This window comes from Microcebus murinus, chromosome 5 (genome assembly GCF_040939455.1).
Source record: "Microcebus murinus isolate Inina chromosome 5, M.murinus_Inina_mat1.0, whole genome shotgun sequence".
Lineage (NCBI taxonomy): Eukaryota > Metazoa > Chordata > Mammalia > Primates > Cheirogaleidae > Microcebus > Microcebus murinus.
The window spans coordinates 113,874,680-113,898,798 of record NC_134108.1 but is presented as its reverse complement, the minus strand read 5'-3'; the positions used below and the strand labels follow the sequence as shown (position 1 = coordinate 113,898,798).

Below are 24,119 nucleotides of genomic sequence, written 5' to 3'. Positions count from 1 at the left end.
CCTCCTCCCGCCACAGGCCCCGCGCCGGGCCGGGCCTGTTGAGTTCGCCGGCCGGGTCCCGTGGGCTCCGAGGGACGGGGTGACAGGCGGGGCGGGCAGGGAGCGGCGGGCCGGGGTTGGGGGCTGTCTCTCTATACACACACACTCACACTCACACTCACTCACTCACTCACACTCACACAAGATGCGCCTCCACGGCTGGACCCGCCAAGGTGGAGACCTTCCAGCCCCCCTCCTCTCCTCGCCTGGCCTCCTTCACCTCCCCGCCCCCCACCCCCAGCGCGCCTCCGGGGCCGCTGACTGCGCACGGGCGGGGGCACTCGCCCTTTGACCCCAGCCAGGGGCCGCCCTCCCCCACAACCCCTTTCAGCTGTGCCCCCCACCCTGTGGCCCGCGGCCGCCTATTCCCCCGGGCCAGGGCTGGGGCACAGCGCACGGGGGAGGGGAGCCAGTGTATGGGGCGTCTCTCTCTCTGGGGATGTGTCCCATGGGTGGGGTGGGGTGGCGTGGTTTGTGGGGCGCTGAAGAAATCAGTCCCCTCCATCTCCTCCCTCTGGAAAACACCCAAGCCCTTGGAGAACTGCCCGCACCGCTACCGTGGGGGCCGGGACCCTCCTCTGTGTCCTCCTGTGGCCCAGTCCAAGGGGCCTGGGCCTGGCCGGGGCTGCATTGGACCCCAACCACCCTGGCGTGTGGACTCGCTAAAAATCGGCGATTAGATATTGGATTCCAGCGTCATTGAGGTCATTTCACTAATGAGTGCACCGCAAAGAGTTTCCTAATCCATCTGTGAGGGTGGCAACCGAAAGAGAATTTTAGAGCTGACAGAATAGGCGAGGAAAGGCATAGGAGATTTCCACACCCAGTAAGGAAGCCTTTTCCGAAATGGAAGAAAGAAAGGAGCAAACAGAGACACCGGTAGCCCCCCGCCCGGATGAGAGTCTGCCCCCGAGAGAAAGTACCCTGACCAGGTTCTCCCGTGGGTGGGTGGCGAGCTAGCGGCATTCAGAAGAGCGAGGCCCGCAGTCTGTGCAGAAGACACCTGCACTCGGGTGTGTGTGGCGGCACAATTCACAAGCAGCTCCAGATGTTAATCCAAGGAGAAGCCAGGGAGTTCCCAACGCCCCAGGTGTCCTCAGCCCACGACTGGCTGCTGTGGGAATGCGAAGCCCGGCTCCTTGTCTCAGAGCGGGGCAACCAGGAGGTGTGATGTCCACCCCGGGGTTCCCAGGAGGATCAGGCTGAAGCTGGGACTTGGCCTGAAAGTGTCCCCTCGCATGGCCACCCCCTTCCCCTTCCTGCTCCTCTACTCCTGGTGCCCCTCCATCCAGGGGCCAGACCTTAAAGAGTCACCCGCAAGAGAATCCTGGTCCCAAAGGAGCCTTCTGGGGGACCCGTGCTGAGAGAGGTTGTGGGCATGGCCCGCTGGGGCTCTGCCCGACCCAGGGCTGAGAGATGCAACCTCCCAGCTCTGGGTCCCTGCAGGAAGTGTTGGCAAGCACAGGGCCAGTCCTCCAAAGGCCCAGGTGCAGGGAGCCCAGGCCAAGCAGCCTGTGGAAGAAGCCACATGCTGTGCCACCCCGGGGAACACGACTGCAGGCCACGGCCCTTCCCACCTCCTCCTCCTCCTCCTCCTCCTCCTCCTCCATCTCCTCCTCCTCCCACCCCGCCCCCGCCCCCGCCCCCACATGGCACAGGGCCCAGAGACACCTCAGACACTTGCTACCCAAAGTGCAAAGGGCATCAGTTGCTCCTCCAAACCCCCCCCAGCCCAGCAGACCGCATTGTCCAGCCAGCCCCCGGGCCTCCCTGGGGTGCCCAGCACAAAAGTGCAGACACCCACCGGACCCTCCATCTCAGTTTTCGGATGTTTTTGCCACTCTAAGGACCCGCAGGCCAGCTGGGCCTTCTGGCAGGACAGAGAGCCCCGGAATCCGACGTGGAGAGCTGGGTGTACGTCCCCATGAGGAGGCGGTCCCCACCTCCGCGGCTATCCCCTTGCGGGGAGCGGCAGCCGCGGGGCCTCAGAGAAGACACCAGGCTGGGCCCCCACGGCACAGCGGGAGCACGTCCCCCGCAGGCCACTTAGCCACGGCGGCCAGCCGGCGGACGGTTGGGTTGCGCGAGACGCTGCGGCCGCCCTGCTACCGGGTTCCTGGGAGGGCGTCCTGGAACCAGCGTCCACACCAAGCCCTTGGAAGGCCCAGGCGACGGAGGAGCCCCGTCAGGCAGGGGCCGAGGACGGTGACGGCCCGGGCGGGGAGGAGCGTGTCAGGCAGGGGCAGAGGACGGTGACAGGTGACGGCCCGGGCGGGGAGGAGCGTGTCAGGCAGGGGCAGAGGACGGTGACAGGTGACAGGCCGGGCGGGAAGGAGTCAGTCAGGCAGGGGCCGTGGAGGAGACGGGCTGGGTAAGGGTTAGGGTTAGAGTCAGGGCACAAGTCACAATCGCAAAGACCTGGAAGCCACCCGAGTGCCCATCGACCCACGAGTGGGTAAATAAAATGTGGCGCGTGGACACCACGGAGTGCTATTCGGCTATGAGGAGCAGCGGTGAGGGGGCACCTCTCGTGGTTCTCCTGGCCAGAGCTGGAACCCGTTCCAGTAAGCCAAGTATCCCAAGAATGGACACACGAGCACCACGTGCTCGCGCTCACCAGCAAATGGGTACGAACCGATGGACACCTAAGTGGACACAGAGGAATCACCTTCTTCGGGTGGGTGTCGGGCGGGTGGGGGGAGGGGATGGGCGTACACATCCATTAGGAATGGGGTGGGTGCGCACCGACTGGGGGATGGGCGCACTTGAAGCTCTGACCCGAGGGGGGAGGCTGGGAGAGGGCAACGCACCCGACCTTAACATTGGTGCCCCCACAATATGCTGGAGCAACATGAGAGGTAAATGAATAAGAACACGGGGGGGGAGGGGGGCACGGGCAACACATGTCACCTTAAAACTTGGACTCCCATCATCTGCTTGAAAAGAGAGAGAAAAGAAAATGCAATAATAGAGATAAGAGACACTTTTTAAAAATAATGAATCCGGCCGGGCGCTGTGGCTCACGCCTGTAATCCTAGCTCTTGGGAGGCCGAGGCGGGCGGATTGCTCAAGGTCAGGAGTTCAAAACCAGCCTGAGCAAGAGCGAGACCCCGTCTCTACTATAAATAGAAAGAAATTAATTGGCCAACTGATATATATATAAAAAATTAGCGGGGCATGGTGGCGCATGCCTGCAGTCCCAGCTACCCTGGAGGCTGAGGCAGAAGGATCACTCGAGCCCAGGAGTTTGAAGTTGCTGTGAGCTAGGCTGACGCCACGGCACTCAGTCTAGCCTGGGCAACAAACCGAGACTCTGTCTCAAAAAAAAAAAAAAAAAAATGAATCCGTAGAGAAAAGTAAAAGGAGGCCTGTGGAGCAGGTCTGGGTGTGACTCCGGATCCCCGAACATCAGGTGCCACCACCAAAGATTCCTACGTGTAGCCCATAGAACCCCAAAAGCAACGGGACGAGTTCTGGTCACATACTCCCTCAAAATGACATCCAGGCCTTCTTCTGGAACTCCCTCCCCTCTCAGACTCTCAAGGTTTCCTCCGGCGTGTCGGCTCCCACAGAGCAGACCTTTGGTCTGAGACCTGACTGTCCAGAAGCCACGCATGCTGCCGCGTGGCGGCGGTGTCACGGCTCGGGACAAGAGGAGGCCCCACGGTGCGGGCTGGGGCGCCAGGCACCGCGGCGGGCGCTGAGGGTGGGGGTCACCCCCACCCCGGGCCGCCCCCGCACTCCCAGAAACGCCACAGAACCAGAGGCAAAAAAAAAAAAAAAAGAAGAAGAAGCCTATGGCACCCGGTATTCCCGGGCGGTCTCCCATCCAAGTTCTAACCAGGCCCGACCCTGCTTAGCTTCCGAGACCAGACGGGATCGGGCGCGTTCGGGGTGGTGTGGTCGTGGACGGCGGAGGGCGCCCCTGCCCCGCTCAAGAAGCCGAGCCTCTCTGCGCTTCCCCGCCGCCTCCTCCCGCCCCAGGCCCCGCGCCGGGCCGGGCCTGTTGAGTTCGCCGGCCGGGTCCCGTGGGCTCCGAGGGACGAGGGACGGGGTGACAGGCGGGGCGGGCAGGGAGCGGCGGGCCGGGGTTGGGGGCTGTCTCTCTATACACACACACTCACACTCACACTCACTCACTCACTCACACTCACACAAGATGCGCCTCCACGGCTGGACCCGCCAAGGTGGAGACCTTCCAGCCCCCCTCCTCTCCTCGCCTGGCCTCCTTCACCTCCCCGCCCCCCACCCCCAGCGCGCCTCCGGGGCCGCTGACTGCGCACGGGCGGGGGCGCTCGCCCTTTGACCCCAGCCAGGGGCCGCCCTCCCCCACAACCCCTTTCAGCTGTGCCCCCCACCCTGTGGCCCGCGGCCGCCTATTCCCCCGGGCCAGGGCTGGGGCACAGCGCACGGGGGAGGGGAGCCAGTGTATGGGGCGTCTCTCTCTCTGGGGATGTGTCCCATGGGTGGGGTGGGGTGGCGTGGTTTGTGGGGCGCTGAAGAAATCAGTCCCCTCCATCTCCTCCCTCTGGAAAACACCCAAGCCCTTGGAGAACTGCCCGCACCGCTACCGTGGGGGCCGGGACCCTCCTCTGTGTCCTCCTGTGGCCCAGTCCAAGGGGCCTGGGCCTGGCCGGGGCTGCATTGGACCCCAACCACCCTGGCGTGTGGACTCGCTAAAAATCGGCGATTAGATATTGGATTCCAGCGTCATTGAGGTCATTTCACTAATGAGTGCACCGCAAAGAGTTTCCTAATCCATCTGTGAGGGTGGCAACCGAAAGAGAATTTTAGAGCTGACAGAATAGGCGAGGAAAGGCATAGGAGATTTCCACACCCAGTAAGGAAGCCTTTTCCGAAATGGAAGAAAGAAAGGAGCAAACAGAGACACCGGTAGCCCCCCGCCCGGATGAGAGTCTGCCCCCGAGAGAAAGTACCCTGACCAGGTTCTCCCGTGGGTGGGTGGCGAGCTAGCGGCATTCAGAAGAGCGAGGCCCGCAGTCTGTGCAGAAGACACCTGCACTCGGGTGTGTGTGGCGGCACAATTCACAAGCAGCTCCAGATGTTAATCCAAGGAGAAGCCAGGGAGTTCCCAACGCCCCAGGTGTCCTCAGCCCACGACTGGCTGCTGTGGGAATGCGAAGCCCGGCTCCTTGTCTCAGAGCGGGGCAACCAGGAGGTGTGATGTCCACCCCGGGGTTCCCAGGAGGATCAGGCTGAAGCTGGGACTTGGCCTGAAAGTGTCCCCTCGCATGGCCACCCCCTTCCCCTTCCTGCTCCTCTACTCCTGGTGCCCCTCCATCCAGGGGCCAGACCTTAAAGAGTCACCCGCAAGAGAATCCTGGTCCCAAAGGAGCCTTCTGGGGGACCCCTGCTGAGAGAGGTTGTGGGCATGGCCCGCTGGGGCTCTGCCCGACCCAGGGCTGAGAGATGCAACCTCCCAGCTCTGGGTCCCTGCAGGAAGTGTTGGCAAGCACAGGGCCAGTCCTCCAAAGGCCCAGGTGCAGGGAGCCCAGGCCAAGCAGCCTGTGGAAGAAGCCACATGCTGTGCCACCCCGGGGAACACGACTGCAGGCCATGGCCCTTCCCACCTCCTCCTCCTCCTCCTCCTCCTCCTCCTCCTCCTCCCACCCCGCCCCCGCCCCCGCCCCCACATGGCACAGGGCCCAGAGACACCTCAGACACTTGCTACCCAAAGTGCAAAGGGCATCAGTTGCTCCTCCAAACCCCCCCCAGCCCAGCAGACCGCATTGTCCAGCCAGCCCCCGGGCCTCCCTGGGGTGCCCAGCACAAAAGTGCAGACACCCACCGGACCCTCCATCTCAGTTTTCGGATGTTTTTGCCACTCTAAGGACCCGCAGGCCAGCTGGGCCTTCTGGCAGGACAGAGAGCCCCGGAATCCGACGTGGAGAGCTGGGTGTACGTCCCCATGAGGAGGCGGTCCCCACCTCCGCGGCTATCCCCTTGCGGGGAGCGGCAGCCGCGGGGCCTCAGAGAAGACACCAGGCTGGGCCCCCACGGCACAGCGGGAGCACGTCCCCCGCAGGCCACTTAGCCACGGCGGCCAGCCGGCGGACGGTTGGGTTGCGCGAGACGCTGCGGCCGCCCTGCTACCGGGTTCCTGGGAGGGCGTCCTGGAACCAGCGTCCACACCAAGCCCTTGGAAGGCCCAGGCGACGGAGGAGCCCCGTCAGGCAGGGGCCGAGGACGGTGACGGCCCGGGCGGGGAGGAGCGTGTCAGGCAGGGGCAGAGGACGGTGACAGGTGACGGCCCGGGCGGGGAGGAGCGTGTCAGGCAGGGGCAGAGGACGGTGACAGGTGACAGGCCGGGCGGGAAGGAGTCAGTCAGGCAGGGGCCGTGGAGGAGACGGGCTGGGTAAGGGTTAGGGTTAGAGTCAGGGCACAAGTCACAATCGCAAAGACCTGGAAGCCACCCGAGTGCCCATCGACCCACGAGTGGGTAAATAAAATGTGGCGCGTGGACACCACGGAGTGCTATTCGGCTATGAGGAGCAGCGGTGAGGGGGCACCTCTCGTGGTTCTCCTGGCCAGAGCTGGAACCCGTTCCAGTAAGCCAAGTATCCCAAGAATGGACACACGAGCACCACGTGCTCGCGCTCACCAGCAAATGGGTACGAACCGATGGACACCTAAGTGGACACAGAGGAATCACCTTCTTCGGGTGGGTGTCGGGCGGGTGGGGGGAGGGGATGGGCGTACACATCCATTAGGAATGGGGTGGGTGCGCACCGACTGGGGGATGGGCGCACTTGAAGCTCTGACCCGAGGGGGGAGGCTGGGAGAGGGCAACGCACCCGACCTTAACATTGGTGCCCCCACAATATGCTGGAGCAACATGAGAGGTAAATGAATAAGAACACGGGGGGGAGGGGGGCACGGGCAACACATGTCACCTTAAAACTTGGACTCCCATCATCTGCTTGAAAAGAGAGAGAAAAGAAAATGCAATAATAGAGATAAGAGACACTTTTTAAAAATAATGAATCCGGCCGGGCGCTGTGGCTCACGCCTGTAATCCTAGCTCTTGGGAGGCCGAGGCGGGCGGATTGCTCAAGGTCAGGAGTTCAAAACCAGCCTGAGCAAGAGCGAGACCCCGTCTCTACTATAAATAGAAAGAAATTAATTGGCCAACTGATATATATATAAAAAATTAGCGGGGCATGGTGGCGCATGCCTGCAGTCCCAGCTACCCTGGAGGCTGAGGCAGAAGGATCACTCGAGCCCAGGAGTTTGAAGTTGCTGTGAGCTAGGCTGACGCCACGGCACTCAGTCTAGCCTGGGCAACAAACCGAGACTCTGTCTCAAAAAAAAAAAAAAAAAAAAAAAATGAATCCGAAGAGAAAAGTAAAAGGAGGCCTGTGGAGCAGGTCTGGGTGTGACTCCGGATCCCCGAACATCAGGTGCCACCACCAAAGATTCCTACGTGTAGCCCATAGAACCCCAAAAGCAACGGGATGAGTTCTGGTCACATACTCCCTCAAAATGACATCCAGGCCTTCTTCTGGAACTCCCTCCCCTCTCAGACTCTCAAGGTTTCCTCCGGCGTGTCGGCTCCCACAGAGCAGACCTTTGGTCTGAGACCTGACTGTCCAGAAGCCACGCATGCTGCCGCGTGGCGGCGGTGTCACGGCTCGGGACAAGAGGAGGCCCCACGGTGCGGGCTGGGGCGCCAGGCACCGCGGCGGGCGCTGAGGGTGGGGGTCACCCCCACCCCGGGCCGCCCCCGCACTCCCAGAAACGCCACAGAACCAGAGGCAAAAAAAAAAAAAAAAAGAAGAAGAAGCCTATGGCACCCGGTATTCCCGGGCGGTCTCCCATCCAAGTTCTAACCAGGCCCGACCCTGCTTAGCTTCCGAGACCAGACGGGATCGGGCGCGTTCGGGGTGGTGTGGTCGTGGACGGCGGAGGGCGCCCCTGCCCCGCTCAAGAAGCCGAGCCTCTCTGCGCTTCCCCGCCGCCTCCTCCCGCCCCAGGCCCCGCGCCGGGCCGGGCCTGTTGAGTTCGCCGGCCGGGTCCCGTGGGCTCCGAGGGACGGGGTGACAGGCGGGGCGGGCAGGGAGCGGCGGGCCGGGGTTGGGGGCTGTCTCTCTATACACACACACTCACACTCACACTCACTCACTCACTCACACTCACACAAGATGCGCCTCCACGGCTGGACCCGCCAAGGTGGAGACCTTCCAGCCCCCCTCCTCTCCTCGCCTGGCCTCCTTCACCTCCCCGCCCCCCACCCCCAGCGCGCCTCCGGGGCCGCTGACTGCGCACGGGCGGGTGGGCGGGCGGGGCGCTCGCCCTTTGACCCCAGCCAGGGGCCGCCCTCCCCCACAACCCCTTTCAGCTGTGCCCCCCACCCTGTGGCCCGGCGGCCGCCTATTCCCCCGGGCCAGGGCTGGGGCACAGCGCACGGGGGAGGGGAGCCAGTGTATGGGGCGTCTCTCTCTCTCTCTCTCTCGGGATGTGTCCCATGGGTGGGGTGGGGTGGCGTGGTTTGTGGGGCGCTGAAGAAATCAGTCCCCTCCATCTCCTCCCTCTGGAAAACACCCAAGCCCTTGGAGAACTGCCCGCACCGCTACCGTGGGGGCCGGGACCCTCCTCTGTGTCCTCCTGTGGCCCAGTCCAAGGGGCCTGGGCCTGGCCGGGGCTGCATTGGACCCCAACCACCCTGGCGTGTGGACTCGCTAAAAATCGGCGATTAGATATTGGATTCCAGCGTCATTGAGGTCATTTCACTAATGAGTGCACCGCAAAGAGTTTCCTAATCCATCTGTGAGGGTGGCAACCGAAAGAGAATTTTAGAGCTGACAGAATAGGCGAGGAAAGGCATAGGAGATTTCCACACCCAGTAAGGAAGCCTTTTCCGAAATGGAAGAAAGAAAGGAGCAAACAGAGACACCGGTAGCCCCCCGCCCGGATGAGAGTCTGCCCCCGAGAGAAAGTACCCTGACCAGGTTCTCCCGTGGGTGGGTGGCGAGCTAGCGGCATTCAGAAGAGCGAGGCCCGCAGTCTGTGCAGAAGACACCTGCACTCGGGTGTGTGTGGCGGCACAATTCACAAGCAGCTCCAGATGTTAATCCAAGGAGAAGCCAGGGAGTTCCCAACGCCCCAGGTGTCCTCAGCCCACGACTGGCTGCTGTGGGAATGCGAAGCCCGGCTCCTTGTCTCAGAGCGGGGCAACCAGGAGGTGTGATGTCCACCCCGGGGTTCCCAGGAGGATCAGGCTGAAGCTGGGACTTGGCCTGAAAGTGTCCCCTCGCATGGCCACCCCCTTCCCCTTCCTGCTCCTCTACTCCTGGTGCCCCTCCATCCAGGGGCCAGACCTTAAAGAGTCACCCGCAAGAGAATCCTGGTCCCAAAGGAGCCTTCTGGGGGACCCGTGCTGAGAGAGGTTGTGGGCATGGCCCGCTGGGGCTCTGCCCGACCCAGGGCTGAGAGATGCAACCTCCCAGCTCTGGGTCCCTGCAGGAAGTGTTGGCAAGCACAGGGCCAGTCCTCCAAAGGCCCAGGTGCAGGGAGCCCAGGCCAAGCAGCCTGTGGAAGAAGCCACATGCTGTGCCACCCCGGGGAACACGACTGCAGGCCATGGCCCTTCCCACCTCCTCCTCCTCCTCCTCCTCCTCCTCCTCCTCCTCCCACCCCGCCCCCGCCCCCGCCCCCACATGGCACAGGGCCCAGAGACACCTCAGACACTTGCTACCCAAAGTGCAAAGGGCATCAGTTGCTCCTCCAAACCCCCCCCAGCCCAGCAGACCGCATTGTCCAGCCAGCCCCCGGGCCTCCCTGGGGTGCCCAGCACAAAAGTGCAGACACCCACCGGACCCTCCATCTCAGTTTTCGGATGTTTTTGCCACTCTAAGGACCCGCAGGCCAGCTGGGCCTTCTGGCAGGACAGAGAGCCCCGGAATCCGACGTGGAGAGCTGGGTGTACGTCCCCATGAGGAGGCGGTCCCCACCTCCGCGGCTATCCCCTTGCGGGGAGCGGCAGCCGCGGGGCCTCAGAGAAGACACCAGGCTGGGCCCCCACGGCACAGCGGGAGCACGTCCCCCGCAGGCCACTTAGCCACGGCGGCCAGCCGGCGGACGGTTGGGTTGCGCGAGACGCTGCGGCCGCCCTGCTACCGGGTTCCTGGGAGGGCGTCCTGGAACCAGCGTCCACACCAAGCCCTTGGAAGGCCCAGGCGACGGAGGAGCCCCGTCAGGCAGGGGCCGAGGACGGTGACGGCCCGGGCGGGGAGGAGCGTGTCAGGCAGGGGCAGAGGACGGTGACAGGTGACGGCCCGGGCGGGGAGGAGCGTGTCAGGCAGGGGCAGAGGACGGTGACAGGTGACAGGCCGGGCGGGAAGGAGTCAGTCAGGCAGGGGCCGTGGAGGAGACGGGCTGGGTAAGGGTTAGGGTTAGAGTCAGGGCACAAGTCACAATCGCAAAGACCTGGAAGCCACCCGAGTGCCCATCGACCCACGAGTGGGTAAATAAAATGTGGCGCGTGGACACCACGGAGTGCTATTCGGCTATGAGGAGCAGCGGTGAGGGGGCACCTCTCGTGGTTCTCCTGGCCAGAGCTGGAACCCGTTCCAGTAAGCCAAGTATCCCAAGAATGGACACACGAGCACCACGTGCTCGCGCTCACCAGCAAATGGGTACGAACCGATGGACACCTAAGTGGACACAGAGGAATCACCTTCTTCGGGTGGGTGTCGGGCGGGTGGGGGGAGGGGATGGGCGTACACATCCATTAGGAATGGGGTGGGTGCGCACCGACTGGGGGATGGGCGCACTTGAAGCTCTGACCCGAGGGGGGAGGCTGGGAGAGGGCAACGCACCCGACCTTAACATTGGTGCCCCCACAATATGCTGGAGCAACATGAGAGGTAAATGAATAAGAACACGGGGGGGGGAGGGGGGCACGGGCAACACATGTCACCTTAAAACTTGGACTCCCATCATCTGCTTGAAAAGAGAGAGAAAAGAAAATGCAATAATAGAGATAAGAGACACTTTTTAAAAATAATGAATCCGGCCGGGCGCTGTGGCTCACGCCTGTAATCCTAGCTCTTGGGAGGCCGAGGCGGGCGGATTGCTCAAGGTCAGGAGTTCAAAACCAGCCTGAGCAAGAGCGAGACCCCGTCTCTACTATAAATAGAAAGAAATTAATTGGCCAACTGATATATATATAAAAAATTAGCGGGGCATGGTGGCGCATGCCTGCAGTCCCAGCTACCCTGGAGGCTGAGGCAGAAGGATCACTCGAGCCCAGGAGTTTGAAGTTGCTGTGAGCTAGGCTGACGCCACGGCACTCAGTCTAGCCTGGGCAACAAACCGAGACTCTGTCTCAAAAAAAAAAAAAAAAAAAAAAAATGAATCCGAAGAGAAAAGTAAAAGGAGGCCTGTGGAGCAGGTCTGGGTGTGACTCCGGATCCCCGAACATCAGGTGCCACCACCAAAGATTCCTACGTGTAGCCCATAGAACCCCAAAAGCAACGGGATGAGTTCTGGTCACATACTCCCTCAAAATGACATCCAGGCCTTCTTCTGGAACTCCCTCCCCTCTCAGACTCTCAAGGTTTCCTCCGGCGTGTCGGCTCCCACAGAGCAGACCTTTGGTCTGAGACCTGACTGTCCAGAAGCCACGCATGCTGCCGCGTGGCGGCGGTGTCACGGCTCGGGACAAGAGGAGGCCCCACGGTGCGGGCTGGGGCGCCAGGCACCGCGGCGGGCGCTGAGGGTGGGGGTCACCCCCACCCCGGGCCGCCCCCGCACTCCCAGAAACGCCACAGAACCAGAGGCAAAAAAAAAAAAAAAAGAAGAAGAAGCCTATGGCACCCGGTATTCCCGGGCGGTCTCCCATCCAAGTTCTAACCAGGCCCGACCCTGCTTAGCTTCCGAGACCAGACGGGATCGGGCGCGTTCGGGGTGGTGTGGTCGTGGACGGCGGAGGGCGCCCCTGCCCCGCTCAAGAAGCCGAGCCTCTCTGCGCTTCCCCGCCGCCTCCTCCCGCCCCAGGCCCCGCGCCGGGCCGGGCCTGTTGAGTTCGCCGGCCGGGTCCCGTGGGCTCCGAGGGACGGGGTGACAGGCGGGGCGGGCAGGGAGCGGCGGGCCGGGGTTGGGGGCTGTCTCTCTATACACACACACTCACACTCACACTCACTCACTCACTCACACTCACACAAGATGCGCCTCCACGGCTGGACCCGCCAAGGTGGAGACCTTCCAGCCCCCCTCCTCTCCTCGCCTGGCCTCCTTCACCTCCCCGCCCCCCACCCCCAGCGCGCCTCCGGGGCCGCTGACTGCGCACGGGCGGGTGGGCGGGCGGGGCGCTCGCCCTTTGACCCCAGCCAGGGGCCGCCCTCCCCCACAACCCCTTTCAGCTGTGCCCCCCACCCTGTGGCCCGGCGGCCGCCTATTCCCCCGGGCCAGGGCTGGGGCACAGCGCACGGGGGAGGGGAGCCAGTGTATGGGGCGTCTCTCTCTCTCTCTCTCTCGGGATGTGTCCCATGGGTGGGGTGGGGTGGCGTGGTTTGTGGGGCGCTGAAGAAATCAGTCCCCTCCATCTCCTCCCTCTGGAAAACACCCAAGCCCTTGGAGAACTGCCCGCACCGCTACCGTGGGGGCCGGGACCCTCCTCTGTGTCCTCCTGTGGCCCAGTCCAAGGGGCCTGGGCCTGGCCGGGGCTGCATTGGACCCCAACCACCCTGGCGTGTGGACTCGCTAAAAATCGGCGATTAGATATTGGATTCCAGCGTCATTGAGGTCATTTCACTAATGAGTGCACCGCAAAGAGTTTCCTAATCCATCTGTGAGGGTGGCAACCGAAAGAGAATTTTAGAGCTGACAGAATAGGCGAGGAAAGGCATAGGAGATTTCCACACCCAGTAAGGAAGCCTTTTCCGAAATGGAAGAAAGAAAGGAGCAAACAGAGACACCGGTAGCCCCCCGCCCGGATGAGAGTCTGCCCCCGAGAGAAAGTACCCTGACCAGGTTCTCCCGTGGGTGGGTGGCGAGCTAGCGGCATTCAGAAGAGCGAGGCCCGCAGTCTGTGCAGAAGACACCTGCACTCGGGTGTGTGTGGCGGCACAATTCACAAGCAGCTCCAGATGTTAATCCAAGGAGAAGCCAGGGAGTTCCCAACGCCCCAGGTGTCCTCAGCCCACGACTGGCTGCTGTGGGAATGCGAAGCCCGGCTCCTTGTCTCAGAGCGGGGCAACCAGGAGGTGTGATGTCCACCCCGGGGTTCCCAGGAGGATCAGGCTGAAGCTGGGACTTGGCCTGAAAGTGTCCCCTCGCATGGCCACCCCCTTCCCCTTCCTGCTCCTCTACTCCTGGTGCCCCTCCATCCAGGGGCCAGACCTTAAAGAGTCACCCGCAAGAGAATCCTGGTCCCAAAGGAGCCTTCTGGGGGACCCGTGCTGAGAGAGGTTGTGGGCATGGCCCGCTGGGGCTCTGCCCGACCCAGGGCTGAGAGATGCAACCTCCCAGCTCTGGGTCCCTGCAGGAAGTGTTGGCAAGCACAGGGCCAGTCCTCCAAAGGCCCAGGTGCAGGGAGCCCAGGCCAAGCAGCCTGTGGAAGAAGCCACATGCTGTGCCACCCCGGGGAACACGACTGCAGGCCATGGCCCTTCCCACCTCCTCCTCCTCCTCCTCCTCCTCCTCCTCCCACCCCGCCCCCGCCCCCGCCCCCACATGGCACAGGGCCCAGAGACACCTCAGACACTTGCTACCCAAAGTGCAAAGGGCATCAGTTGCTCCTCCAAACCCCCCCCAGCCCAGCAGACCGCATTGTCCAGCCAGCCCCCGGGCCTCCCTGGGGTGCCCAGCACAAAAGTGCAGACACCCACCGGACCCTCCATCTCAGTTTTCGGATGTTTTTGCCACTCTAAGGACCCGCAGGCCAGCTGGGCCTTCTGGCAGGACAGAGAGCCCCGGAATCCGACGTGGAGAGCTGGGTGTACGTCCCCATGAGGAGGCGGTCCCCACCTCCGCGGCTATCCCCTTGCGGGGAGCGGCAGCCGCGGGGCCTCAGAGAAGACACCAGGCTGGGCCCCCACGGCACAGCGGGAGCACGTCCCCCGCAGGCCACTTAGCCACGGCGGCCAGCCGGCGGACGGTTGGGTTGCGCGAGACGCTGCGGCCGCCCTGCTACCGGGTTCCTGGGAGGGCGTCCTGGAACCAGCGTCCACACCAAGCCCTTGGAAGGCCCAGGCGACGGAGGAGCCCCGTCAGGCAGGGGCCGAGGACGGTGACGGCCCGGGCGGGGAGGAGCGTGTCAGGCAGGGGCAGAGGACGGTGACAGGTGACGGCCCGGGCGGGGAGGAGCGTGTCAGGCAGGGGCAGAGGACGGTGACGGTGACAGGTGACAGGCCGGGCGGGAAGGAGTCAGTCAGGCAGGGGCCGTGGAGGAGACGGGCTGGGTAAGGGTTAGGGTTAGAGTCAGGGCACAAGTCACAATCGCAAAGACCTGGAAGCCACCCGAGTGCCCATCGACCCACGAGTGGGTAAATAAAATGTGGCGCGTGGACACCACGGAGTGCTATTCGGCTATGAGGAGCAGCGGTGAGGGGGCACCTCTCGTGGTTCTCCTGGCCAGAGCTGGAACCCGTTCCAGTAAGCCAAGTATCCCAAGAATGGACACACGAGCACCACGTGCTCGCGCTCACCAGCAAATGGGTACGAACCGATGGACACCTAAGTGGACACAGAGGAATCACCTTCTTCGGGTGGGTGTCGGGCGGGTGGGGGGAGGGGATGGGCGTACACATCCATTAGGAATGGGGTGGGTGCGCACCGACTGGGGGATGGGCGCACTTGAAGCTCTGACCCGAGGGGGGAGGCTGGGAGAGGGCAACGCACCCGACCTTAACATTGGTGCCCCCACAATATGCTGGAGCAACATGAGAGGTAAATGAATAAGAACACGGGGGGGGAGGGGGGCACGGGCAACACATGTCACCTTAAAACTTGGACTCCCATCATCTGCTTGAAAAGAGAGAGAAAAGAAAATGCAATAATAGAGATAAGAGACACTTTTTAAAAATAATGAATCCGGCCGGGCGCTGTGGCTCACGCCTGTAATCCTAGCTCTTGGGAGGCCGAGGCGGGCGGATTGCTCAAGGTCAGGAGTTCAAAACCAGCCTGAGCAAGAGCGAGACCCCGTCTCTACTATAAATAGAAAGAAATTAATTGGCCAACTGATATATATATAAAAAATTAGCGGGGCATGGTGGCGCATGCCTGCAGTCCCAGCTACCCTGGAGGCTGAGGCAGAAGGATCACTCGAGCCCAGGAGTTTGAAGTTGCTGTGAGCTAGGCTGACGCCACGGCACTCAGTCTAGCCTGGGCAACAAACCGAGACTCTGTCTCAAAAAAAAAAAAAAAAAAATGAATCCGTAGAGAAAAGTAAAAGGAGGCCTGTGGAGCAGGTCTGGGTGTGACTCCGGATCCCCGAACATCAGGTGCCACCACCAAAGATTCCTACGTGTAGCCCATAGAACCCCAAAAGCAACGGGACGAGTTCTGGTCACATACTCCCTCAAAATGACATCCAGGCCTTCTTCTGGAACTCCCTCCCCTCTCAGACTCTCAAGGTTTCCTCCGGCGTGTCGGCTCCCACAGAGCAGACCTTTGGTCTGAGACCTGACTGTCCAGAAGCCACGCATGCTGCCGCGTGGCGGCGGTGTCACGGCTCGGGACAAGAGGAGGCCCCACGGTGCGGGCTGGGGCGCCAGGCACCGCGGCGGGCGCTGAGGGTGGGGGTCACCCCCACCCCGGGCCGCCCCCGCACTCCCAGAAACGCCACAGAACCAGAGGCAAAAAAAAAAAAAAAAGAAGAAGAAGCCTATGGCACCCGGTATTCCCGGGCGGTCTCCCATCCAAGTTCTAACCAGGCCCGACCCTGCTTAGCTTCCGAGACCAGACGGGATCGGGCGCGTTCGGGGTGGTGTGGTCGTGGACGGCGGAGGGCGCCCCTGCCCCGCTCAAGAAGCCGAGCCTCTCTGCGCGCTTCCCCGCCGCCTCCTCCCGCCACAGGCCCCGCGCCGGGCCGGGCCTGTTGAGTTCGCCGGCCGGGTCCCGTGGGCTCCGAGGGACGGGGTGACAGGCGGGGCGGGCAGGGAGCGGCGGGCCGGGGTTGGGGGCTGTCTCTCTATACACACACACTCACACTCACACTCACTCACTCACTCACACTCACACAAGATGCGCCTCCACGGCTGGACCCGCCAAGGTGGAGACCTTCCAGCCCCCCTCCTCTCCTCGCCTGGCCTCCTTCACCTCCCCGCCCCCCACCCCCAGCGCGCCTCCGGGGCCGCTGACTGCGCACGGGCGGGTGGGCGGGCGGGGCGCTCGCCCTTTGACCCCAGCCAGGGGCCGCCCTCCCCCACAACCCCTTTCAGCTGTGCCCCCCACCCTGTGGCCCGGCGGCCGCCTATTCCCCCGGGCCAGGGCTGGGGCACAGCGCACGGGGGAGGGGAGCCAGTGTATGGGGCGTCTCTCTCTCTCTCTCTCTCTCTCGGGATGTGTCCCATGGGTGGGGTGGGGTGGCGTGGTTTGTGGGGCGCTGAAGAAATCAGTCCCCTCCATCTCCTCCCTCTGGAAAACACCCAAGCCCTTGGAGAACTGCCCGCACCGCTACCGTGGGGGCCGGGACCCTCCTCTGTGTCCTCCTGTGGCCCAGTCCAAGGGGCCTGGGCCTGGCCGGGGCTGCATTGGACCCCAACCACCCTGGCGTGTGGACTCGCTAAAAATCGGCGATTAGATATTGGATTCCAGCGTCATTGAGGTCATTTCACTAATGAGTGCACCGCAAAGAGTTTCCTAATCCATCTGTGAGGGTGGCAACCGAAAGAGAATTTTAGAGCTGACAGAATAGGCGAGGAAAGGCATAGGAGATTTCCACACCCAGTAAGGAAGCCTTTTCCGAAATGGAAGAAAGAAAGGAGCAAACAGAGACACCGGTAGCCCCCCGCCCGGATGAGAGTCTGCCCCCGAGAGAAAGTACCCTGACCAGGTTCTCCCGTGGGTGGGTGGCGAGCTAGCGGCATTCAGAAGAGCGAGGCCCGCAGTCTGTGCAGAAGACACCTGCACTCGGGTGTGTGTGGCGGCACAATTCACAAGCAGCTCCAGATGTTAATCCAAGGAGAAGCCAGGGAGTTCCCAACGCCCCAGGTGTCCTCAGCCCACGACTGGCTGCTGTGGGAATGCGAAGCCCGGCTCCTTGTCTCAGAGCGGGGCAACCAGGAGGTGTGATGTCCACCCCGGGGTTCCCAGGAGGATCAGGCTGAAGCTGGGACTTGGCCTGAAAGTGTCCCCTCGCATGGCCACCCCCTTCCCCTTCCTGCTCCTCTACTCCTGGTGCCCCTCCATCCAGGGGCCAGACCTTAAAGAGTCACCCGCAAGAGAATCCTGGTCCCAAAGGAGCCTTCTGGGGGACCCCTGCTGAGAGAGGTTGTGGGCATGGCCCGCTGGGGCTCTGCCCGACCCAGGGCTGAGAGATGCAACCTCCCAGCTCTGGGTCCCTGCAGGAAGTGTTGGCAAGCACAGGGCCAGTCCTCCAAAGGCCCAGGTGCAGGGAGCCCAGGCCAAGCAGCCTGTGGAAGAAGCCACATGCTGTGCCACCCCGGGGAACACGACTGCAGGCCACGGCCCTTCCCACCTCCTCCTCCTCCTCCTCCTCCTCCTCCATCTCCTCCTCCTCCCACCCCGCCCCCGCCCCCGCCCCCACATGGCACAGGGCCCAGAGACACCTCAGACACTTGCTACCCAAAGTGCAAAGGGCATCAGTTGCTCCTCCAAACCCCCCCCAGCCCAGCAGACCGCATTGTCCAGCCAGCCCCCGGGCCTCCCTGGGGTGCCCAGCACAAAAGTGCAGACACCCACCGGACCCTCCATCTCAGTTTTCGGATGTTTTTGCCACTCTAAGGACCCGCAGGCCAGCTGGGCCTTCTGGCAGGACAGAGAGCCCCGGAATCCGACGTGGAGAGCTGGGTGTACGTCCCCATGAGGAGGCGGTCCCCACCTCCGCGGCTATCCCCTTGCGGGGAGCGGCAGCCGCGGGGCCTCAGAGAAGACACCAGGCTGGGCCCCCACGGCACAGCGGGAGCACGTCCCCCGCAGGCCACTTAGCCACGGCGGCCAGCCGGCGGACGGTTGGGTTGCGCGAGACGCTGCGGCCGCCCTGCTACCGGGTTCCTGGGAGGGCGTCCTGGAACCAGCGTCCACACCAAGCCCTTGGAAGGCCCAGGCGACGGAGGAGCCCCGTCAGGCAGGGGCCGAGGACGGTGACGGCCCGGGCGGGGAGGAGCGTGTCAGGCAGGGGCAGAGGACGGTGACAGGTGACGGCCCGGGCGGGGAGGAGCGTGTCAGGCAGGGGCAGAGGACGGTGACGGTGACAGGTGACAGGCCGGGCGGGAAGGAGTCAGTCAGGCAGGGGCCGTGGAGGAGACGGGCTGGGTAAGGGTTAGGGTTAGAGTCAGGGCACAAGTCACAATCGCAAAGACCTGGAAGCCACCCGAGTGCCCATCGACCCACGAGTGGGTAAATAAAATGTGGCGCGTGGACACCACGGAGTGCTATTCGGCTATGAGGAGCAGCGGTGAGGGGGCACCTCTCGTGGTTCTCCTGGCCAGAGCTGGAACCCGTTCCAGTAAGCCAAGTATCCCAAGAATGGACACACGAGCACCACGTGCTCGCGCTCACCAGCAAATGGGTACGAACCGATGGACACCTAAGTGGACACAGAGGAATCACCTTCTTCGGGTGGGTGTCGGGCGGGTGGGGGGAGGGGATGGGCGTACACATCCATTAGGAATGGGGTGGGTGCGCACCGACTGGGGGATGGGCGCACTTGAAGCTCTGACCCGAGGGGGGAGGCTGGGAGAGGGCAACGCACCCGACCTTAACATTGGTGCCCCCACAATATGCTGGAGCAACATGAGAGGTAAATGAATAAGAACACGGGGGGGGAGGGGGGCACGGGCAACACATGTCACCTTAAAACTTGGACTCCCATCATCTGCTTGAAAAGAGAGAGAAAAGAAAATGCAATAATAGAGATAAGAGACACTTTTTAAAAATAATGAATCCGGCCGGGCGCTGTGGCTCACGCCTGTAATCCTAGCTCTTGGGAGGCCGAGGCGGGCGGATTGCTCAAGGTCAGGAGTTCAAAACCAGCCTGAGCAAGAGCGAGACCCCGTCTCTACTATAAATAGAAAGAAATTAATTGGCCAACTGATATATATATAAAAAATTAGCGGGGCATGGTGGCGCATGCCTGCAGTCCCAGCTACCCTGGAGGCTGAGGCAGAAGGATCACTCGAGCCCAGGAGTTTGAAGTTGCTGTGAGCTAGGCTGACGCCACGGCACTCAGTCTAGCCTGGGCAACAAACCGAGACTCTGTCTCAAAAAAAAAAAAAAAAAAATGAATCCGTAGAGAAAAGTAAAAGGAGGCCTGTGGAGCAGGTCTGGGTGTGACTCCGGATCCCCGAACATCAGGTGCCACCACCAAAGATTCCTACGTGTAGCCCATAGAACCCCAAAAGCAACGGGACGAGTTCTGGTCACATACTCCCTCAAAATGACATCCAGGCCTTCTTCTGGAACTCCCTCCCCTCTCAGACTCTCAAGGTTTCCTCCGGCGTGTCGGCTCCCACAGAGCAGACCTTTGGTCTGAGACCTGACTGTCCAGAAGCCACGCATGCTGCCGCGTGGCGGCGGTGTCACGGCTCGGGACAAGAGGAGGCCCCACGGTGCGGGCTGGGGCGCCAGGCACCGCGGCGGGCGCTGAGGGTGGGGGTCACCCCCACCCCGGGCCGCCCCCGCACTCCCAGAAACGCCACAGAACCAGAGGCAAAAAAAAAAAAAAAAAGAAGAAGAAGCCTATGGCACCCGGTATTCCCGGGCGGTCTCCCATCCAAGTTCTAACCAGGCCCGACCCTGCTTAGCTTCCGAGACCAGACGGGATCGGGCGCGTTCGGGGTGGTGTGGTCGTGGACGGCGGAGGGCGCCCCTGCCCCGCTCAAGAAGCCGAGCCTCTCTGCGCGCTTCCCCGCCGCCTCCTCCCGCCACAGGCCCCGCGCCGGGCCGGGCCTGTTGAGTTCGCCGGCCGGGTCCCGTGGGCTCCGAGGGACGGGGTGACAGGCGGGGCGGGCAGGGAGCGGCGGGCCGGGGTTGGGGGCTGTCTCTCTATACACACACACTCACACTCACACTCACTCACTCACTCACACTCACACAAGATGCGCCTCCACGGCTGGACCCGCCAAGGTGGAGACCTTCCAGCCCCCCTCCTCTCCTCGCCTGGCCTCCTTCACCTCCCCGCCCCCCACCCCCAGCGCGCCTCCGGGGCCGCTGACTGCGCACGGGCGGGTGGGCGGGCGGGGCGCTCGCCCTTTGACCCCAGCCAGGGGCCGCCCTCCCCCACAACCCCTTTCAGCTGTGCCCCCCACCCTGTGGCCCGGCGGCCGCCTATTCCCCCGGGCCAGGGCTGGGGCACAGCGCACGGGGGAGGGGAGCCAGTGTATGGGGCGTCTCTCTCTCTCTCTCTCTCGGGATGTGTCCCATGGGTGGGGTGGGGTGGCGTGGTTTGTGGGGCGCTGAAGAAATCAGTCCCCTCCATCTCCTCCCTCTGGAAAACACCCAAGCCCTTGGAGAACTGCCCGCACCGCTACCGTGGGGGCCGGGACCCTCCTCTGTGTCCTCCTGTGGCCCAGTCCAAGGGGCCTGGGCCTGGCCGGGGCTGCATTGGACCCCAACCACCCTGGCGTGTGGACTCGCTAAAAATCGGCGATTAGATATTGGATTCCAGCGTCATTGAGGTCATTTCACTAATGAGTGCACCGCAAAGAGTTTCCTAATCCATCTGTGAGGGTGGCAACCGAAAGAGAATTTTAGAGCTGACAGAATAGGCGAGGAAAGGCATAGGAGATTTCCACACCCAGTAAGGAAGCCTTTTCCGAAATGGAAGAAAGAAAGGAGCAAACAGAGACACCGGTAGCCCCCCGCCCGGATGAGAGTCTGCCCCCGAGAGAAAGTACCCTGACCAGGTTCTCCCGTGGGTGGGTGGCGAGCTAGCGGCATTCAGAAGAGCGAGGCCCGCAGTCTGTGCAGAAGACACCTGCACTCGGGTGTGTGTGGCGGCACAATTCACAAGCAGCTCCAGATGTTAATCCAAGGAGAAGCCAGGGAGTTCCCAACGCCCCAGGTGTCCTCAGCCCACGACTGGCTGCTGTGGGAATGCGAAGCCCGGCTCCTTGTCTCAGAGCGGGGCAACCAGGAGGTGTGATGTCCACCCCGGGGTTCCCAGGAGGATCAGGCTGAAGCTGGGACTTGGCCTGAAAGTGTCCCCTCGCATGGCCACCCCCTTCCCCTTCCTGCTCCTCTACTCCTGGTGCCCCTCCATCCAGGGGCCAGACCTTAAAGAGTCACCCGCAAGAGAATCCTGGTCCCAAAGGAGCCTTCTGGGGGACCCCTGCTGAGAGAGGTTGTGGGCATGGCCCGCTGGGGCTCTGCCCGACCCAGGGCTGAGAGATGCAACCTCCCAGCTCTGGGTCCCTGCAGGAAGTGTTGGCAAGCACAGGGCCAGTCCTCCAAAGGCCCAGGTGCAGGGAGCCCAGGCCAAGCAGCCTGTGGAAGAAGCCACATGCTGTGCCACCCCGGGGAACACGACTGCAGGCCACGGCCCTTCCCACCTCCTCCTCCTCCTCCTCCTCCTCCTCCATCTCCTCCTCCTCCCACCCCGCCCCCGCCCCCGCCCCCACATGGCACAGGGCCCAGAGACACCTCAGACACTTGCTACCCAAAGTGCAAAGGGCATCAGTTGCTCCTCCAAACCCCCCCCAGCCCAGCAGACCGCATTGTCCAGCCAGCCCCCGGGCCTCCCTGGGGTGCCCAGCACAAAAGTGCAGACACCCACCGGACCCTCCATCTCAGTTTTCGGATGTTTTTGCCACTCTAAGGACCCGCAGGCCAGCTGGGCCTTCTGGCAGGACAGAGAGCCCCGGAATCCGACGTGGAGAGCTGGGTGTACGTCCCCATGAGGAGGCGGTCCCCACCTCCGCGGCTATCCCCTTGCGGGGAGCGGCAGCCGCGGGGCCTCAGAGAAGACACCAGGCTGGGCCCCCACGGCACAGCGGGAGCACGTCCCCCGCAGGCCACTTAGCCACGGCGGCCAGCCGGCGGACGGTTGGGTTGCGCGAGACGCTGCGGCCGCCCTGCTACCGGGTTCCTGGGAGGGCGTCCTGGAACCAGCGTCCACACCAAGCCCTTGGAAGGCCCAGGCGACGGAGGAGCCCCGTCAGGCAGGGGCCGAGGACGGTGACGGCCCGGGCGGGGAGGAGCGTGTCAGGCAGGGGCAGAGGACGGTGACAGGTGACGGCCCGGGCGGGGAGGAGCGTGTCAGGCAGGGGCAGAGGACGGTGACGGTGACAGGTGACAGGCCGGGCGGGAAGGAGTCAGTCAGGCAGGGGCCGTGGAGGAGACGGGCTGGGTAAGGGTTAGGGTTAGAGTCAGGGCACAAGTCACAATCGCAAAGACCTGGAAGCCACCCGAGTGCCCATCGACCCACGAGTGGGTAAATAAAATGTGGCGCGTGGACACCACGGAGTGCTATTCGGCTATGAGGAGCAGCGGTGAGGGGGCACCTCTCGTGGTTCTCCTGGCCAGAGCTGGAACCCGTTCCAGTAAGCCAAGTATCCCAAGAATGGACACACGAGCACCACGTGCTCGCGCTCACCAGCAAATGGGTACGAACCGATGGACACCTAAGTGGACACAGAGGAATCACCTTCTTCGGGTGGGTGTCGGGCGGGTGGGGGGAGGGGATGGGCGTACACATCCATTAGGAATGGGGTGGGTGCGCACCGACTGGGGGATGGGCGCACTTGAAGCTCTGACCCGAGGGGGGAGGCTGGGAGAGGGCAACGCACCCGACCTTAACATTGGTGCCCCCACAATATGCTGGAGCAACATGAGAGGTAAATGAATAAGAACACGGGGGGGAGGGGGGCACGGGCAACACATGTCACCTTAAAACTTGGACTCCCATCATCTGCTTGAAAAGAGAGAGAAAAGAAAATGCAATAATAGAGATAAGAGACACTTTTTAAAAATAATGAATCCGGCCGGGCGCTGTGGCTCACGCCTGTAATCCTAGCTCTTGGGAGGCCGAGGCGGGCGGATTGCTCAAGGTCAGGAGTTCAAAACCAGCCTGAGCAAGAGCGAGACCCCGTCTCTACTATAAATAGAAAGAAATTAATTGGCCAACTGATATATATATAAAAAATTAGCGGGGCATGGTGGCGCATGCCTGCAGTCCCAGCTACCCTGGAGGCTGAGGCAGAAGGATCACTCGAGCCCAGGAGTTTGAAGTTGCTGTGAGCTAGGCTGACGCCACGGCACTCAGTCTAGCCTGGGCAACAAACCGAGACTCTGTCTCAAAAAAAAAAAAAAAAAAATGAATCCGTAGAGAAAAGTAAAAGGAGGCCTGTGGAGCAGGTCTGGGTGTGACTCCGGATCCCCGAACATCAGGTGCCACCACCAAAGATTCCTACGTGTAGCCCATAGAACCCCAAAAGCAACGGGACGAGTTCTGGTCACATACTCCCTCAAAATGACATCCAGGCCTTCTTCTGGAACTCCCTCCCCTCTCAGACTCTCAAGGTTTCCTCCGGCGTGTCGGCTCCCACAGAGCAGACCTTTGGTCTGAGACCTGACTGTCCAGAAGCCACGCATGCTGCCGCGTGGCGGCGGTGTCACGGCTCGGGACAAGAGGAGGCCCCACGGTGCGGGCTGGGGCGCCAGGCACCGCGGCGGGCGCTGAGGGTGGGGGTCACCCCCACCCCGGGCCGCCCCCGCACTCCCAGAAACGCCACAGAACCAGAGGCAAAAAAAAAAAAAAAAAGAAGAAGAAGCCTATGGCACCCGGTATTCCCGGGCGGTCTCCCATCCAAGTTCTAACCAGGCCCGACCCTGCTTAGCTTCCGAGACCAGACGGGATCGGGCGCGTTCGGGGTGGTGTGGTCGTGGATGGCGGAGGGCGCCCCTGCCCCGCTCAAGAAGCCGAGCCTCTCTGCGCG

General features: G+C 62.6%; 6 pseudogenes; all 6 read right to left on the bottom strand.

Moving 5' to 3' along the window:
• Positions 1-3,831: 3,831 nt before the first annotated feature.
• On the bottom strand, positions 3,832-3,950 carry LOC142871106 (uncharacterized; annotated as a pseudogene).
• A 3,891-nt stretch (positions 3,951-7,841) lies between these two features.
• On the bottom strand, positions 7,842-7,960 carry LOC142871105 (uncharacterized; annotated as a pseudogene).
• A 3,905-nt stretch (positions 7,961-11,865) lies between these two features.
• Positions 11,866-11,984, bottom strand: LOC142871103 (uncharacterized; annotated as a pseudogene).
• A 3,899-nt stretch (positions 11,985-15,883) lies between these two features.
• On the bottom strand, positions 15,884-16,002 carry LOC142871102 (uncharacterized; annotated as a pseudogene).
• Positions 16,003-19,920: 3,918 nt separating this feature from the next.
• Positions 19,921-20,039, bottom strand: LOC142871100 (uncharacterized; annotated as a pseudogene).
• Positions 20,040-23,952: 3,913 nt separating this feature from the next.
• On the bottom strand, positions 23,953-24,071 carry LOC142871133 (uncharacterized; annotated as a pseudogene).
• Between the last annotated feature and the right edge of the window lie 48 nt (positions 24,072-24,119).